Below are 19279 nucleotides of genomic sequence, written 5' to 3' on the forward strand. Positions count from 1 at the left end.
GTAAGCAACTCCACTTGTTGAGAGAGTAGCTTGTTTTGAGCAAGAATGGCGTCATTGGTATTTAATTCAAGAACTCCCGGTTTACGTTGTGAAGGGCTATGGTCATGTTGACTTTGGCGATCATTGAGTGTCATCCGATCAATAATGACTTTAGCTTCTTCAGCATTCTTTGACATAAGAGAACCACCCGCAGTAGCATCCAAAAGTGTTCTGTGAGTTGATTGGAGCCCATTTAGAAAAATATGGACTTGAGTGAGCTCATCAAAACCATGACCCTTGCATTTTCTCAACATTGACTTGAATCTTTCCCAAGCCTCATTCAAAGACTCGTTGCTTCCTTGAGTGAATACCGCAATAGCCGTTTTGGCTTCCATGAATCGGGATTGAGGAAAATATCTTTCTAAGAACTTTTCTTCTAGTAAATTCCAATCCGTCATCACTCTCGGTGCTTGATCAAGGTACCACTCTTTTGCCTTTCCCACTAAGGAGTGTGGGAACATCCTCTTGAATAATGCTTCTTCACCCGCTTCGTCTATTCCCGTAGAACCCGCAATCTCATAGAATTTGATGAGATGGGAATACGGATCTTCATGGTCCATTCTGGTGAATGGATTTGCATAGAGAAGTTGGAGGATTCCGGTCTTCATCTCCGTATTTCTTCCTCCACGAGCAAATTGAGCATTCCTTCTCTGACTATTAGCGGACATTTCGGTACGATTGTCATCCGCCATGTTTCCTTCACAAGCCTCTACAACCACTTCTTCGATTTGAACAAATGCGGAAGTAGATGCTTCTTCTCTCCAGTTCCTCTCTTCGGCTAGTTTCCTTCTTCTTCGTGTTTTGCTATTGAGCTTCCGAAGTGTTCTTTCAATTTCAGGATCGAATTGAAGTTGCTCCTCGGTAGCTTTTCCTCGCATGCACTAGAATCTATAAAACTAACAAACCAAGTGAAACAAAATAGTAATAGCAATAAAAGTAACAAAACTTAGAACAATGAATTATTGCAATGCTTGTAATATCGACACCAATCCCCGGCAACGGCGCCAATTTGTTGAAAAGTATATTTTCGGCAAATATTTTTATATCATATCCACAGAGATTGGTTGATATTACCGCCGTTCTATAATCCGATTTGTTATAAGTTTAGAACGTAACAAAGTTGTTTTGGTTGGAAAATTATCTTGTGAGTAAATGTCACTAAAAACAGTAAAATGGTTTTAATCAAACGTAAAAGCTTGGCAAGATTGGAGTTCACTATTCTAAATGCTTATGATTCCTTATGATAACTATATAGATTCAAGATTATTGATGATGTTCAAGTATCCTCTCAAAGTCATTTATGTCTAAACGATATTGTGATAATCACTATATTGATCCTTAGACGATCTCTCCACCTAACTATCAATATAGCAATCTTTAATGTTTGATACCAAAGAAGAGTAATGAATAAATCTATCTCTACAACTTATTCACTACTTGAAATCTGTTTTATGTCAAGACTCAAATAATCTCTCTCGACAACTACTCAAATCTGGTTTTCAACTTAGGGCAAAAACAGTATTCAATACATCAACAATCTTTATCATATATATAAATCAAATGCAATACATAAACATATGAGAATAGCTACTACCTCCAATCTTGACAAAAGGGAGTTTAGCTCCTCATCATCATTGTTACACACCAGAATGTTAAAGAAGAAAAACTCTGTTTTCTCTCTTACAAAAATCTCTCAATGTCAATCTGAATAGTAATGAATTAATATGAATAATGTGTTTTTCTCTCCTAAAAGAGTTGACATTTTCTTAATTGATCATTTCCATCCAAAGCAGAAAAGCTATTCCAAGGCAGACACCAAATTGGCAAAACCAGCTGGCCTTCAAAACAGCACTTTTGACCCAAAATCAGCTTGCTGGATTCGCAGGGTTCGCGGGGCGAACTGAAGCTGTCTCATTCAGTTCACGGGCCGAAAGATGTTCGCGGGGCGAACTGAAGCTGCCTCAGCTTCCTTTCTTTGCAAGTTTCATCCAAAATCTTCCATAATATGATGCTGCAATCCAAAGCTTTCTCATCCAAAAATTCTACAAAACTAACAAATTTGTGAAATAACTATTCAAAACAAAATAAATTAAACCTAATTGCATTTATACAAAATAGTGAGAATAAAAGTGTGTAATTACATCAAAACTTGGTAAAAGGGACCAATAAAATGATATAAAAAGTAGTACTAATTGGTCCCTAACATTCACCGGTCTTCATCTGGTCTTGAGGGTTTCGTTCACTGGTCTTCCTCCGGACTTGAGTGTTTCGTTCACCAGTCTTCCTCCGGTCTCGAGGGATTCGTTCACCGGTCTTGAGTGTTTCATTCACCGGTCTTCCTCCGGTCTTGAGGGTTTCGTTCACCGGTCTTCCTCCTGTCTTGAGTGTTCCGTTCACCAGTCTTGAGTGTTTCGTTCACCGGTCTTCCTCCGGTCTTCAGTGTTTCGTTCACCGGTCTTGAGTGTTTCATTCACCGGTCTTGAGTCTTTCGTTCACCGGTCTTCCTCCGGTCTTGAGTGTTCTGTTCACCGGTCTTAAGGGTTTCGTTCACCGGTCTTCCTCTGGTCTTGAGGGTTTCGTTCACCGGTCTTACTCCGGTCTTGAGTGTTTTATTCACCGATCTTGAGGGTTTCATTCACCGGCCTTGAGTGTTCCGTTCACCGGTCTTACTCCGGTCTTGAGGGTTCCGTTCACCGATCTCGGAGGTTTCGTTCACCGGTGTTTCTCTGGTCTCGGGGGTTTTATTCACCGGTCTTTCTCCGGTCTTAAGGGTTCCGTTCACCGGTCTCGGAGGTTTCGCTAATCGGCTTTCTCTGGTCTTGAGGGTTTCGTTCACCGTCTTCTTCCGGCTTTGAGGGTTTCGTTCACCGGTCTTCCTCCGGTCTTGAGTTTTTCGTTCACCGGTCTTCCTCCGGTCTTGAGTGTTCCGTTCACCGGTCTTGAGGGTTTCGTTCATCGGTCTTGAGTGTTTGGTTCATCGGTCTTGAGGGTTTCGTTCACCGGTCTTCCTCCGGTCTTGAGTGTTTTATTCACCGGTCTTCCTCCGGTCTTGAGGGTTCCGTTCACCGATCTCGGAGGTTTCGTTCACCGGTCTTTCTCTGGTCTCGGGGGTTTCGTTCACCGGTCTTCCTCCGGTCTTGAGGGTTCCGTTCACCGATCTCGGAGGTTTCGTTCACCGGTCTTCCTCCGGTCTTGAGGGTTTCGTTCACCGGTCTTCCTCCGATCTCGAGTGTTTTGTTCACCGGTATTCCTCAGGTCTTGAGTGTTTCGTTCACCGGTCTTGAGGGTTTCGTTCACCTGTCTTCCTCCAATCTTGTGTGTTTCGTTCACCAGTGTTCCTCCGGTCTTGAGTGTTCCATTCACTGGTCTTGAGTGTTCCGTTCTTCGGTCTTCCACCGGTCTTGAGTGTTCCGTTCTTCGGTCTTCCGCCGGTCTTGAGTGTTCCGTTCACCGTTCTCAGAGGTTTCGTTCACCGGTCTTTCTCTAGTTTGGGGGTTTCATTCACCGGTCTTCTTCCGGTCTTGAGGGTTCTGTTCACCGATCTCTGAGGTTTCGTTCACCTATCTTTCTCTGGTCTTGAGGGTGTCGTTCACAGGTCTTCCTCCGGTCTTGAGTGTTCCGTTCACCGGTCTTCCTCAAGTCTTGAGGGTTCTGTGCACCGATCTCGGAGGTTTTGTTCACCGATATTTCTATGGTCTTGAGGGTTTCGTTCACCGATCTTCCTCCGGTCTTGAGTGTTCCGTTCACCGGTCTTCCTCCGGTCTTGAGGGTTTCGTTCACCGGTCTTCCTCCGGTCATGAGTGTTTCGTTCACCGGTCTTAAGTATTTCGTTCACCGGTCTTGAGGGTTTTGTTCACCGGTCTTTCTCCGGTATTGGGTGTTTTGTTCACCGGTCTTCCTCAGGTCTTAAGGGTTTCTTTCACAGGTTTTCCTCCGGCCTTGAGGGTTCCGTTCACCGGTCTTCCTCCGATCTTGAGGGGTTCGTTCACCGGTCTTCCTCCGGTCTTAAGGGTTTAGTTCACCGGTCTTCCTCCGGTCTTGAGGGTTTCGTTCACTGGTTTTCCTCCGGTCTTGAGGGTTTCTTTCACCGGTCTTCATCCAGTCTTGTGGGTTTCGTTCACCGGTCTTGAGGGTTTCCTTCACCGGTCTTCCTCCGGTCTTGAGGGTTTTGTTCACCGGTCTTGAGGGTTTCCTTCACCGGTCTTCCTCCGGTGTTAAGGGTTTCGTTCACCGGTCTTCCTCCGGTCTTGAGTGTTTCATTCACCGGTTTTTTTCTAGTCTTGAGGGTTTTGTTCACCAGTCTTCCACCGGTCTTGAGTGTTCCATTCACCGGTCTTGAGGGTTTCGTTCACCTGTCTTCCTTCGGTCTTGAGGGTTTCCTTCAACGGTGTTCCTCCGGTATTGAGTGTTCCTTTCACTAGTCTTCCTCCGGTCTTGAGGGTTCCGTTAACCGATCTCGGAGGTTTCGTTCACCGGTCTTTCTCTGGTCTCGTGGGTTTCATTCACCGATCTTCCTCCGATCTTGAGGGTTTTGTGCACCGATCTCGGAGGTTTCATTCCCCGGTCTTTCTCTGGTCTTGAGGGTTTCGTTCACTGGTGTTCCTCCGATCTTGAGTGTTCTGTTCACTGGTCTTGAGGGTTTTGTTCACCGGTTTCCTCTGGTCTTGAGTGTTTAGTTCACCGATCTTCATCCGGTCTTGAGGGTTTCGTTCACCGGTCTTCCTCCGGACATGAGTGTTCCGTTCACCGGTCTTCCTCCGGTCTTGAGGGTTTCGTTCACCGGTCTGAAGTGTTTCATTCACCGGTCTTCTTCCGGTCTTGAGGGTTTCATTCACCGGTCTTCCTCCGGTCTTGAGTGTTCCGTTCACTGGTCTTCCTCTGGTCTGGAGCGTTTTGTTCACCAGTCTTCCTCCGGTCTTGAGTGTTTTGTTCACCGGTCTTCCTCCGGTCTTGAGGGTTTCGTTCAACGGTCTTGAGTTTTCCGTTCACCGGTCTTCCTCCGGTCTTGAGGGTTCCGTTCACCGATCTCGGAGGTTTCACTCACCGGTCTTTCTCTGGTCTTGAGGGTTTCGTTCACCGTCTTCTTCCGGTCTTAAGTGTTCCATTCACTGGTCTTCCTCCGGTCTTGAGGGTTTCGTTCACCGGCCTTGAGTGTTCCGTTCACCGGTCTTTCTCCGGTCTTGAGGGTTTCGTTCACCTGTGTTCCTCCGGTCTTGAGTGTTCCGTTCACTGGTCTTCCTCCGTTCTTGAGGGCTTCATTCACCGATCTTGGAGGTTTCGTTCACCGGTCTTTTTCTGGTCTCGGGGGTTTCGTTCACCGATCTTCCTCCGATCTTGAGGGTTTCGTTCACTGATCTCGGAGGTTTCATTCCCCGGTCTTTCTCTGGTCTTGACGGTTTCGTTCACCGGTGTTCCTCCGGTCTTGAGTGTTTTGTTCACCGGTCTTGAGGGTTTTGGTCACTGGTCTTCCTCTGGTCTTGAGTGTTTCGTTCATCGGTCTTCATCCGGTCTTGAGGGTTTCGTTCACCGGTGTTCCTCCGGACTTGAGTGTTTCGTTCACCGGTCTTGAGGGTTTCGTTCACCGGTCTTGAGTGTTTCATTCACCGGTCTTCCTCCGGTCTTGAGGGTTTCGTTCACCGGTCTTCCTCCTGTCTTAAGTGTTCCGTTTACCGGTCTTAAGTGTTTCGTTCACCGATCTTCCTCCGGTCTTGAGTGTTTCGTTCACTGGTCTTGAGTGTTTCATTCACCGGTCTTAAGTGTTTCGTTCACCGGTCTTCCTCCGGTCTTGAGTGTTCTGTTCACCGGTCTTGAGGGTTTCGTTCACCGGTCTTCCTCTGGTCTTGAGGGTTTCGTTCACCGGTCTTCCTCCGGTCTTGAGTGTTTTGTTCACCGATCTTGAGGGTTTCATTCACCGGTCTTGAGTGTTCCGTTCACCGGTCTTACTCCGGTTTTGAGGGTTCCGTTCACCGATCTCGGAGGTTTCGTTTACCGGTATTTCTCTGGTCTCGGGGGTTTTATTCACCGGCTTTTCTTCGGTCTTGAGGGTTCCAATCACCGATCTCGGAGGTTTCGCTAATCGGTCGTTCTCTTGTCTTAAGGGTTTCGTTCACCGTCTTCTTCCTGTCTTGAGGGTTTCGTTCACCGGTCTTCCTCCGGTCTTGAGTTTTTCGTTCACCGGTCTTCCTCCGGTCTTGAGTGTTCCGTTCCCCGGTCTTGAGGGTTTCGTTCACCGGTCTTGAGTGTTTGGTTCACCGGTCTTGAGGGTTTCGTTCACCGGTCTTCCCCCGGTCTTGAGTGTTTCATTCACCGCTCTTCCTCCGGTCTTAAGGGTTCCGTTCACCGATCTCGGAGGTTTCATTCACCGGTCTTTCTCTGGTCTCGGGGGTTTCGTTCACCGGTCTTCCTCCGGTCTTGAGGGTTCCGTTCACCGATCTCGGAGGTTTCGTTCACCGGTCTTCCTCCGGTCTTGAGGGTTTCGTTCACCGGTCTTCCTCCGGTCTTGAGTGTTTTGTTCACCGGTATTCCTTAGGTCTTGAGTGTTTCATTCACCGGTCTTGAGGGTTTCGTTCACCGGTCTTGAGGGTTTCGTTCAACGGTCTTCCTCCGGTCTTGTGTGTTTCGTTCACCGGTGTTCCTCCGGTCTTGAGTATTCCGTTCACCGGTCTTGAGTGTTCCGTTCATCGGTCTTCCTCCGGTCTTGAGGGTTCCGTTCACCGGTCTCAGAGGTTTCGTTCACCGGTCTTTCTCTGGTATCGGGGGTTTCGTTCACCGGTCTTCCTCCGGTCTTGAGGGTTCCGTTCACCAATCTCGGAGGTTTCGTTTACCGGTCTTGCGGGTTTCGTTCACCGGTCTTTCTCCGGTCTTGAGTGTTTTGTTCACCGGTATTCCTCAGGTCTTGAGTGTTTCGTTCACCTGTCTTGAGGGTTTCGTTCACCGGTCTTCAGGGTTTCGTTCACCGATCTTCCTCCGGTCTTGAGTGTTCCGTTCACCGGTCTTCCTACGGTCTTGAGGGTTCCGTTCACCGATCTCGGAGGTTCATTCACCGGTCTTTCTCTTGTCTCGGGGGTTTCGTTCACCGGTCTTCCTCCGGTCTTGAGGGTTCCGTTCACCGATCTCGGAGGTTTCGTTCACCGGTCTTTCTCTGGTCTTGAGGGTTTCGTTCACCGGTCTTCCTCCAGTCTTGAGTGTTCCGTTCACCGGTCTTGAGTGTTCCGTTCACCGGTCTTGAGTGTTCCGTTCACCGGTTTTCCTCCGGTCTTGAGGGTTCCGTTCCTCGATCTCGGAGGTATTATTCACCGGTCTTTCTCTGGTCTCGGGGGTTTCGTTCACCTTAGATGGTTTATTATAATTGGAAACACTTTAACATCTTAATCCATATATTATTCACAAAACCAGATATAATTTTGAATCGGTGAAGACTACTGTCCCTTAGATAGTTTATTATAATTGGAAACACTTTAACATCTTAATCCATATGGTTTACTGTACCTTAAACGGTGAACCAATTTTGAAAACCAGATATAACTGGCACAATTCTATATTGTTGACCAAAACCAAAAACAGGTACCTATTTACTAAAACCTTTTCTTATATGTAAAACCTTCTTTTAAGTGAATACATGTAATAATATAAAAGTACTGAATTATAAAAAACACTGCAACATGTATAGAAGTACTGAATCAGTCATTAAAAAAAACACTACAACATATATAAATTTTGAAATAGGAACATAGACTTTAATCAAAAATAGAATATATTAATACTAACAATAGAATGGAAACTATTAACAGTAAATAATCCTTTAAAAACTGGAATCTAAAGAAGATTCATTAATAAAATATAATTGTAAAGACAAAAAATCATATTAATTATTTTAACTTTTTATTATGAATTTCTTTAGATGAAAAATTCTAAAAAAGTTTAAAATAAAAAGTTATTTTAAATAAGTTCTTATAAATATCATATTACATAACGTTTTTTTTAGAAAACATATGTAATTTTATCATATTAAAATATCTAACCAGAAGTGTTTAAGTCAGTAACTATCAACATTGTTTTTGAAATTTAAAGCAAATGAGTTCAAATAAATGAGTACCTATCAACATTTGCTTTTAAACATATTAAATTTTTTAACTTGTTTTACTTCACGTTTTTAACCGTATATCATAGAATTTAAATATGTTTTTCATAAATCTGAAACAATCCAGATAAACTAATATTACTAATAAGAATAACAATAATTTGTTAAGTTACGTTGTCGTATATTGCCAATTTCATGAAATTCTAGTAATAAAACTAAATTCAATTTACTTGTAATCTGGTTTTAATTGAAAACCGGTTTGAACCGGTTTAGAATCAGATTGAAACTATTTTCTGTTTTTAAACTGTTTTTTTTGTTTTGAAACTATAACTAATAAAATGGATTGGTTCTTGTAATTTGGATAACCATGTACACCCCTATTCTTTAGGGTACCTTATATGTTTATTATAATTGGAAACATTTAACATCTTAATCCATATGTTATTTTCGTAATCTTTGTTGATTTTTTTAACATCTTAATCCATATGTTATTTACATTATCTTTGTTGATTTTTTTAACATCTTAATCCATATGTTATTTACATGATTTTTGTTGATTCTTTATGTTTGGGTAGTTTTGCTTCCATAATCCGGCGTGAGATTGTATTATTTTTAAAGCTAAATTTCTCATTCCTTACCTATTCTTCCCTTGTTCTTATTTTATATCATTGTAAATTTTATTATTTCTTATCTTCAACATGAATTTGGAACTGTTATCAGAACATTCTTCCGTCCGAAAACAAGAATTGTTGAATAATTTAAACTTCATTTTCCAACCTTAATTTTATTTTTGTTGGTGCTTCTGATAATTTTCTTATACACAGTACTTTCAATAATTTCTTTCAAAAAAAAGAAAATTACATTTGCATCTACATTTTAATATCTTTATTTCATTTTTTGTTTATTTTTCAAATGTTTTTTATTATAGAGCAGGCTTTATCGTTTCCCGGATCTCAGTCTCGAATATTTGTTTTTATGTTTTTCACCTGTACAATATCACTGCTTATGATGCATATGATATCTTGGCAATTGTGTATAATTGTTTCATTTATATGGTTGCTGTCTGTTTTTTATTTTAGAGCTTCTTTTGTTAGACGTTTTAAATTTTCAAAAGAATGTGTTTCTGACGAACAAACTCAGCTTCCTGAACACCACTCAATTAGAAAACAAAAATTTCAACAAACCTACTTCTAATTATAGTCCAAAATGTAGTAGCACTATGTTCGTTTGTTGCTTTGGAAATAACAAATAATAATTTTTTTGATCGAAATATCATTCAAATATTTTTGATGTTCATAGGTTTTAATTTACATTACACTTTAATAATTATTTATGATGTCAAGACAAGCAATTTAAAAAATGAAATGTTTGAAATAACGGTTGATATCCTAATACACGGTGCTATATCACTTTCTTTAGCTTATTATATATCCTATCTATTATGTTTTGTCATTTTGGTCGTTATAATTGTTTCAAATATGATGTTTTTTCCATTCTTGTGTAAATGTTTTCCATATACATGTTTTTTTATCATTGTGGACATGGATATCAAAAATAAAGAATGGTTGGCAGACTAAAAAAAATGAACCCGGAGACAACGTTACGTCTGAATCATTACCAACAACAAATCAGGTGGTAAGTGTCAAATTCTATTTTAATAAATAATTCTATATTAAATTAATCATTGCCATCTAATTATTTTTTTATTTTGACGAGCAGCTTGAGAAGAATGGATTATCATTATATTTATATAAAGTAGTTATCACCGTCGAGTAATCATTTAATTGATGCAGGGATTAGTGACCCCGAGAGACTAAGAGTCCAAATTTTATGGTATAACCTTTTCTTTTGAGAGATTGTCTATGCATAGCTTTAGCAGATTACGAGGTAAGAAGAAATAAACAAAATCTAGTGAGTTGAGCTGTGAATAAAACAGGACTTTGTTTTCCTACAAGCGAAATCCTAAAGTGGCTATATGATTTAAGTATTTGAATAAACAAAATTCAAGTTATTTAAATTTCTGGTCTATAGTTTGTGACTGTAATGAAAACTTACTTCTTTGTCTATAACTATAAGTTTAAAATGCTCTTCTGCAGTGGATGAAATATTCCATTTGTGGTGTACTTTGACAGGGATTTTCCATAGCTCTTTATTGTCATTGATGTAATCACTACGCCAAATAAGGGAAAAGAGGGCGCTTATTTTGGCCTATAACAGCGCTTTTAAGCGCCCTCTAATCTGGCGCTGGCATAGGTAAAGACAGCGCTTTGTTCTCCTGGAGAAAGCGCTGTCTAAAGTGGCCACATTATAGTGCGCTTTAAGAAAAAAGCGCCCTCTGGAGTGGTCCATAAAGGGACACCTTAGAGGGCGCTTTCTGGAAAAAGCGCCCTCTAAAGTTGTCAGTGTAAAGTGTTTAGAGGGCGCTTTCTGGAAGAAACGCCCTCTAAAGTTGTCAATGTAAAGTGTTTAGAAGGCGCTTTCAGGAAGAAGCGCCCTCTAAAGTTGTCATTGTAAAGTGTTTAGAGGGCGCTTTCAGGAAAAAGCGCCCTCTAAAGTTGTCAATGTAAAGTGTTTAGAGAGCGCTTTCAGGAAAAAGCGCCCTCTAAAGTTGTCAATGTAAAGTGTTTAGAGGGCGCTTTCTGGACAAAGCGCCCTCTAAAGTGTTAGTTATTTTAAAAAAAATTGTTTGAAAAACAGTGGATATATATTTAATTGGTAACCTGTTCGCATGCTGCAAAAGTGTAAAATTCATATTGATTTCATCCTTTAATCCAATGTTATACACCATTAATCCATTGACATATACAACATGAATCCATTTATATACAACATTAATCCTCCATATATACAACATTAATATATGATTCTTTGATCAACAATATACAACAACATATTCTCAAAGTACTACAATTAAGAGAATAAAATATAGCAACCAACACCCAGTGACCACTGTATCCAAAAGCTGTCTAGTAGTTCTAACCAATACTAAACAAAAACGCCCATCCACCCATGGTGGCAAACATGTTTTGTATATCCAAAAGCTGTCTAGTAGTTCTATCGCACATCCATACAAAATAAGGCTCAACCAAAACAACAAATGGCAGCATAAGTAGTCCCCTGCAAAAAGAACACGTCCAAATGCAAATAACACAGAACTGTCAAAAGGCGATTGAGCAACAAATAGTAAACAATGGCATAAAGTTAAATGACATAGCTAATATTACCTGAATTCCTGCATGGCTGTTAAGGTAAAAATCAAATTCCCTAGGGTGACAAACGCTGGTGTCTACCACGGTTCCTTTGACAATTTAGAACAACAAAATCAGCAAAACGTGATAAATTCAAATGATAATATATACCAGCTGCGTTGAGAAATATATTGAAAAAACCTGGCATAATATTTCCACTTCTATCGGTCTCTTTGGGGTTGACAGGAAAGAGACGGGTGTGATGTCTCTTTTGGACCACTACAAAAGTAACTTTAGGTAGATACCCATCCTCTATTGAGACACAAGCCTGATGAAAAAAAATTAAAAATTAAACGCAGAGAATTTAGTGGTGTATTTTATGAACGACAAAGTAACAAGAAATCAACTTTGAGAAGTCCTAAATTCTGCCTACAATACAGGGCTGCAAAGTTGATGCAACAAAAAACATATAACAATATATGGTAAGTACCTGTATCTCCGACCATATTTTTTCTTTGCCAACCTTCAAGTCCGGACTTCTCCAATTATCACATGTAATCGGAATATGTTGTCGAACAAGGAAACCAATGTAACTTGCCAATATTGAACCCTTATCTTTTGAAGATAGAACTGATATATGTTTAGATGGACATGTTCCATTGTCGTAGAGGGATACTTTCAAATATCCAGCATCATCATCTACGCGAATGAGGCTTGACGACAATAGAGCATCTCCATCTAAACAAATATCCAGCATCATCATTTTACCTGTAAAAAAGAAAACAATTAAAATCAGATGACAAATGTAAAAACAATTAAAATCATAAAAGTCATTTTACCTGTAATAAAGAAAACAATTAAAATCATTTGACCTGTACCTTTTTCACTAAGTTCTCTTTCTTTTCTTGGTTGGAATATGTTCTACATGTCTCTTAACAACACGGACGGTTGGATTGATCCAAATACCCTCATTATGATCATTTCTAATATATGAATCATTTGATATAATATTCTCATCTTGATCATTTCTGGTAAACGATTCAATCTCAACATCAATATCACCTTGATCTCCAGTGTTTTCATCAATTACTTTGTTGGAAAAAAGAACTATAGACCATTTCGTACTTTTCGGATCATTGACATAGAACACTTGTCTAGCTTGAGAGGCTAGAATAAAAGACTCATCTTTGTATCCCACCCTATTAAGATCCACTTGCAAAAATCCTGACTTATCCATTCGAATGCCGTTATTATTTTCAACCCACTTGCAACCAAATATAGGAATCTGAAACTTCTCATAATCAAACACCCAAATGCGCTCGATAACACCAAAATACGACAGATTTGCAAATTTGGGGTTTAAGTCCTTCACACTTGATATGTGCATTGCTTCAGCTACCACGGTGACACCACTATTCTGCATAGTACTTTTATCATCTTGTTCTTTGGTATAAAATGTGTATCCATTAATCGCGTATGCGCTATAAGAAAAAACATGGAAACTTGGACCATATGCTAAGCATCTCAACCTTTCTGTTATTGAAGCGGGATCTGAATAATACTTTGAATAAATATGATCCTTAAACCAAGGTATAAAACATCGATTGTGCTCTCGTACTATCCAATTTTCATTTCTATTGGGATTTAAACCTCGGAGAACATCCTTGTGAATTTCAACATACGGCTCAACCTCATTCTCATTGTGCAGAACATACAAATGCACTTGATCCCGTTCGACCCTTGATACTGCCACGATTTTATTTCCAATTAGATTTTTTCCTTCTTTCTTTTCGACAAGCTGAGACTTGGGGAGTCCGATTGACTGAACATTAGACAAATATTCAGTACAAAACTCAATCGCTTCTTCAACAATGTATCTTTCAACCATACAACCTTCTGGTCGACTTCGGTTCTTCACGTACCCTTTTAATATTTTCATATAACGTTCAACAGGGTACATCCATCTCATATAAGCTGGTCCACACAATTGTGTCTCTTTCACAAGATGAACAACTAGATGTACCATTATGTCAAAAATGATGGAGGAAAAAACATTTCAAGCTCACACAAAGTAATAACGATTTCTTTTTGCAACATTGGTAAGATCGCAGGATTGATCACCTTACTGCAAATTGACTTGAAGAAAGAACACAACTTAGTTATAGAGCTTCTTACTTTTTCTGGAAGAATAGAACGTATACCTATTGGGAGAAAATGTTCCATTATAACATGGCAATCATGGGTCTTTAAACTCTTTAACTTGAGGTCTTTCATAGACACAAGTCTTCTAATATCTGAAGAGTACCCTTCTAGAACTTTAACTTCACTTAGAAACTTACACAATGTTTTTTTCTCCTTTCTAGATAGAGTATAAGCAGCAGGCGGTAGATATGTTCGTTTTCCTTTCTTCAAGGGTCCTAATTCAGTTCTTATTCCCATCGCTATCAAGTCCTTTCTTGCCTTAAGGCCATCCTTAGACTTTCCTTGTATATTGAGTAACGTGCCAATAACACTTTCAAATACATTTTTTTCAATATGCATAACATCAAGAAAATGTCTCACATACAAGGACTTCCAATACGGCAATTCAAAAAAAAACTGACCTCTTCTTCCACCCACTTTTGACAAGTGTGTGGGCAAAAGGCTTGCCAAACTGAGTATCCAAATCTTTCACCTTTTCAAAAATTTGATCACCCGTCAATATAGGTGGAGCTCTGCCTTGTTCTGTCTCTCCATTGAACGCCTTTCTCCATCCACGGTAGTGATGATTTGAATTTAAGAATCTCCGATGACCGAGAAAGACATTCTTCTGACCAAACTCCAAGCGCTTCCAATCTGTTTTATCTTCACAAACAGGACACGCACATTGACCTTTTATGCTATACCCTGATAGATTTCCGTATGCTGGAAAATCATTAATTGTGCCAAACAACATCGCCCTCAAGTTGAAACTTTCTTTCCTATATCCATCATAAACCTCCACACCGGTCTCCCACAAAATCTTTAAATCTTCGATTAAGGGCTTCAAGTACACGTCTATGTCATTCCCTGGTTGTTTAGGTCCAGAAATCAACATAGACAACATCATGTACTTACGCTTCATACATAGCCATGGAGGTAGGTTATAAATCATAATAATCACAGGCCATGTACTGTGTGAGATACTCTGGATACCGTGTGGGTTCATTCCATCAGTAGATAATGCCAAGCGAAGGTTTCTTGATTCTTCTCCAAATTCAGGATAATCATTATCAATTTTCAACCACTGTGGTGAATCTGCCGGATGTCGATACTTTCCATCTATAATTATTTCATCTGCATGCCAGGTCAAGTGTCTTGAATCGGTTTCACTACGAAACATGCGTCTAAATCTCGGAATAACAGGAAAATACCACAAGACCTTTGCTGGAGACAACTTGTTCTTATATCGCGAGACACCGCATTTAGGACACTCATTTAACGATGCATACTCATTTCGAAACAAAACGCAATCGTTTGGACATGCATGTATCTTATCATAGCTCATGCCAATAGAGCACAACATCTTTTTGGTCTCATATGTTCGATTGGGAAGAACATTATCCTCAGGAAGCATATCTTTCAAAAGGGCTAATAACTCTGTGAAACTTTTATCCGACCACCCATTGCCCGCCTTTAAGTTGTACAACTTTAATACCGCAGACAATCTTGTGAATTTAGTGCAAGCATCATACAAAGGTTTCTCTGCATCACTTACCAACCTCTCAAACATTTCGGGACAATCCTTAAGATCTCCTTCAAGTGCTTCTGCAATCTCTTCAACTCGATCACAATCGTATGTATCTGCGCCACTATAGTTTGAGGCATAGGTCGTACTATCCCCCGGTTCAACATTCTCGTTACTTTTCTCACCATGCAAATTCCAACATGTATAACTTCGATCAATTCCATGCCTCATTAGATGCGATGTCAACTGAACTGCGTCAACCCGTTTCCCATAACAACAACCCAAGCAAGGACATATCATTCTACTGGGGTCTTCGGCGTGCGCAACGGCAAACTTAACGAATTCTGATACCCCATTCTCGTACTCTCTCGACAATCGATTGGAAGACATCCATGTATTATCCATTACTAATTAGAATAAATAAAAAACAATTTCAGAAGAGTTCAAACACATTCGGACCTAGGTTTCTAATGATACTGGTGTTGACACAAAATCAGATGTTCATAGGTCGTATAACCCATTGCATCCGCAATCATGGTCACTAAAAACCAACCGTCAATTTCCTAGTGCATCCGCTATCATGGTCGAAACAAACGTAGAAGGAGGAAACGCGCAGTAATAAGGTAAAATAGAAATTGGGCAAAGCTAAAACAAAGCAATAACATAAAACAGTAATTGGGAAAAGCGTGTACCTTTGATTGGTAGAAGGAGGAAACGCGCATGTAGATCTAACAGAGGTGGAAGGAAAACGCCTCAGAACCCTAACATGAAAAAGAACGCTAATAACAGATAGTGAAATAACAAAACGCGCAGTATGTTATAATTTTAATGTTTACTAAAGGGGACATTAGAGGGCGCTTGTGGAAAAAAAGCGCCCTCTAAAGGGGGCCTAAGAGGGCGCTTATGAAAGCGCTCTCTAAGGCTTTCCAGAAGCGCTTTATAAACTGGAAATGTACATGGACTTAGAGAGCGCTTTTTCAAAAGCGCCCTCTAAGGGTAACCTTAGAGGGAGCATTCACAAAAGCGTCCTCTATTGTTGTCCCTCCATTTTTTTTTGGCTTCACTTTAGAGGGCGCTTTGTTACAAAAGCGCCCTCTAAAGGGGGCCTAAGAGGGCGCTTCTAAAAGCGCTCTCTAAGGCTTTCCAAAAGCGCTTTATAAACTGGAAATGCACATGGACTTATAGAGCGCTTTTTTAAAAGCGCCCTCTAAGGGTAACCTTAGAGGGCGCTTTCTAAAAAGCGCCCTCTATTGTTGTCCCTCTATCTCCTCCTTATTTTTTCGCTTCACCTTAGAGGGCGCTTTATTACAAAAGCGCCCTCTAAAGTGCGCTGTCTATTCCAGTTGTTCGCTCCTTATTTTTTCTCTTCACTTTAGAGTGCGCTTTTGTAATAAAGCGCCCTCTAAGGGGCGCTGTCTATTCCAGTTTTTGGCGTAGTGAATTGATAAGCTTGAAGGGTCGGACCATGAAGAACTACAGATGGATGATAAAGAAGGAAGTTGTGTGAAGAACAAAAAAGCTCAAACTTGGTTAAAGAACAAAGAATACCGATGCAGATGAAACAAAGACAAAATAATATGTGAGAGGAGAGATAATTTGTGGTTGGTGAGGGCAACAAAATATGGTAAGGGGTGGAAAAGAAGCAGATGTGAGAAGAGAGATTTGTCATTGGTAGGATGCAAGAATTTGAATTTTTTTTCCGGATTTAGTAAAAGTGAGGTCTTTGCAAGAAGATACAAAATTACACATTATAGTTGTGTGCAACATTTGAGGTAATGTCAGTAGTTTATGAGACCAAAATCAAAGGCATATGCGGACAAAAAGAAAGGAAACAAATAGGCAAGGATGCAAAACCAGTTTAATGATTTTTTAGCAAAAAAGGTTGGATGGGTTTGCATAGGGAACAATTAGTCATTTGAAAATGAGCTCAAAAAGAAAATAGTTGGTTGCAATGAAATTGGAAGATACATTTAGTTAGGATTTGGTTACTTTAGACATAATATACCCTTAAAATGGTGAGGTGTCAAACAAAGAGTAAAAAGTATTTTTTGGGTTTTCCAGAACATTCTCTTTTCTTATACGGTAGATATTTCATTTCTATTACTTGTTAGTTATAATGGTTTTCAGTAATATTAGACAATTTTATTCAATTAATAAAATCCTTCAGTCTACTATTTTCACGCATATATATGTTTCCTAAAAAGCTCCTAACTCAACTACACAACTGGTATTTAAAACTATTTGAAGCAGAGATATAATGACTAAATATTTGTAAATTAGTTTAGAAAACCATTTGCAGAACTTATAAAGAAGGTTAGGTCTTAGTTCGGAAAAACAACTTAATGAAGCATTAATTCTTCATCAAAGTTGGAAGATGTTAGACTTAGACTCTCATACAGATTGGGTCGAAGTTTGCATATTTAGGTGTTTTAACAGGGAGAAACTTAAAACCTATTATTAAAGTCTTTTATTTGGTTGGAAATCAAACTCCGCTCCGATATAATTATATCCAACACCATATGGATAATGGACACCAGAGAGAATATAAATTACTAGAATCATATTTGATATGGAAACCATTTAATGGCCTTTATATATAGAGTTTCTTAACGCTCCCTGTATGTTTTTACTGTACCACGTGAATTTTTAAAAATGTCTCTTGATATCGGAGATGTATCTCCGGACGCACCTCTTACATACTCAACAAAAGTCATTCTGAAAGGCGTCATACAAGTTGGGTTATTTTTATTCCGAAATTGCATCTCCGTAACATTTAAAGAAATACCTTATTTATTTACCAGTTTAGTACCGGATATGCATCTCCAGGATTATGGGCGGGATTTTGAAATTTGTTGTTACCTTTGCATGTCATATACTTCCGGAGATACATCTCCAGAAATATCTGATAAAGGAAGTAGTTGCATGATCACACAACCATTGTTGTCGTAGTTAGTTTTCAACCAAATCCTTCACCAAAAGACCATTTATTCTCAATTCATTTTTTCTTCAAAACTCCATTCTTTTTAATCATCACATCATAGGGAGAAAAAGAAGATAGAATTTCAGGTAAAGATCCTCCATTTCCCTCTGCATTGCCCACATTAATCAAGTTTTTTTTCCGAAAAAAAGAATGCCGTGTCTGGAAATGTATCTACGGGACTTGTAAGAACTTGTTTGAAGATGCATCTCCAGAACTAGTATGTGTTTAATTTCCAGTCTGTTTTCAGTTGTGTCACTTATATGCTATTATGTTGTAATTGTTTTTATTAGATATGGTGCACCCCGATGTTTTCTCGAAAGAAATTGTTTCTTCGGATGTCCAACGTGTTGTCGTGAAGGCGGTAGATATTGGCAACCAATTTAAAAAACAGCAAGAGTTTGAATCTCGTGATCAAATGCTTCAATAGATCTGTATGTAGACCTCTAAACTAAGATTTGGTGTGGTTATCGGAAGGTCCGATAATGGTTCGGATAGAAGATGTGTTTTAGTGACAACAAAGTGCGAAAGAAGCGGGAAATATATAACTCCTCTTCAGAATTTTAAAAGCAACGACGTTGGATCTAAAATATGTGAGTGTCCGTTCAAGGTGCATGGTTAGATGTTGGAAAATAAAGATCGGAGATTTAATGTGATATATGGTTTGCATAACCATGATTTGTGTGAAAAAATAGTCGGTCATCCTGGTTTGTGTCGGCTCATGCCGGCAGAGAAGAAATGTGTTGCTGACATGACCTTGAATTTGGTTCAACCGAAAAATATTCTTGCAACATTGAAACAGAATGATCCAAAAATATATCAAATATCAAGCAAATGTATAAAAATTGGTACCTAACTAACAAGGTGCTTAGGGGGATAGAACTAAGATACAACAACTCTTGAAACTATTGGATGATAATAGTTACATGTTTAGCTACCAAACGTGTGAGGATGGAGTTACTATTAGAGATATATTTTGGACTCATCCTGATTCCATAAAGTTGTTCAACATGTTTCTTATTGTGCTCATACTTGATTCAACCTACGAGACCAACAAGTATAAACTTTCGTTGTTGGAGATGGTTGGTGCTACCTCAACTGAGAAAACATATTATGTTGGTTTTTCATTTCTTAAGTGTCAAATATATCTCCAGAACAAGATAATAGGGTGAGGTCTTAGAGATATATCTCAAGAATCAGCATGTCAGTCATTGAGTGGTCCATATTGATCTATGGCTTCTATAAATTAAGGTGCTCTTATGTTATATTTCACACAAATTGAAAATGTC

The sequence above is a fragment of the Lathyrus oleraceus genome, chromosome 1 (genome assembly GCF_024323335.1).
Source record: "Lathyrus oleraceus cultivar Zhongwan6 chromosome 1, CAAS_Psat_ZW6_1.0, whole genome shotgun sequence".
Classification (NCBI taxonomy): domain Eukaryota; kingdom Viridiplantae; phylum Streptophyta; class Magnoliopsida; order Fabales; family Fabaceae; genus Lathyrus; species Lathyrus oleraceus.